This window comes from Penaeus monodon, chromosome 22, assembly GCF_015228065.2.
Source record: "Penaeus monodon isolate SGIC_2016 chromosome 22, NSTDA_Pmon_1, whole genome shotgun sequence".
In the NCBI taxonomy this organism is placed as follows: domain Eukaryota; kingdom Metazoa; phylum Arthropoda; class Malacostraca; order Decapoda; family Penaeidae; genus Penaeus; species Penaeus monodon.
In genome coordinates, this window is record NC_051407.1 from 8,831,575 (window position 1) to 8,832,417 (window position 843).

The following is an 843-nucleotide window of genomic DNA, read 5'->3' on the forward strand; positions in this document are numbered from 1 at the left end:
ACATTGCCTTATTGAATAACCAACGTAATACTTGAGTCAGGTGTGTTCATAAATCCCTTTCTCTTTTTGCGCTTTTTATACAAATAGATGACACGGAATGTAAGAAAAGAGAGAAAAGTTGACGCGCCAATCGACCTTCGCTAAACAGCTACGTCATGAATACGTTGTTTGTCATTCCTTAAAAGCTTTCGAAAAAATCTTTACTCGCAAGTCTATGAAACTGTTGGTGATCGCTGCTTCGGTGAGAATAAGCTGTACTTAAAGTTTGACTGTATTCTCGGTGGAAGTAATCTGTTTTTATCGTGATGATCCCTTCCTTGATGCCATAAGCTAATCCGTTCCGCCTAAACAGCTTTCGAAAAGGAAACGGAAATCACTGGAGAAGGCTTTATTACTTTTTTCAATCAAGGTATATATTTACTTTTTTTTCCTTGGTTTAATTTGTTCTGTCTGGTATTTTCTTCAATATACGAGGCTGATGTTTTCGTTGGCTTGTCTTTTTATTTTAATAAAGAATTCTATCACACCATCAGATAACTTGCTCAGCTTGAAAGGCTTAAATTAAGTGTAAAACATTAGGTATTAAAGGAACGTGACATATAATTCACTTTATATTCTTTTAAAGTGTCATTATGAAAATTCAATCGGGTGAAATTACTTAATTAGTATCGTCACGTTTTGAACAGACAGAAAGCTATAATTCCAAGAGTCGAGTCACAGTCTCCCAGCATTTTAACAACACAAATTGACTTCATGAAACCAGTTGGTAAATGAGACAGCAGAGAGTAGAAATACTTCCACAGGTTAAGAAATATTCCTTCAACTTCATAGCTACACCTTAGA

The 843-nt window shown here is 35.1% G+C and overlaps 1 protein-coding gene across 1 annotated transcript in view; it reads right to left on the minus strand.

Moving 5' to 3' along the window:
- Positions 1-843, minus strand: part of LOC119586917 (carbohydrate sulfotransferase 11-like) — a 31,931-nt gene that overhangs the window by 4,144 nt on the left and 26,944 nt on the right. The window lies entirely within an intron of this gene.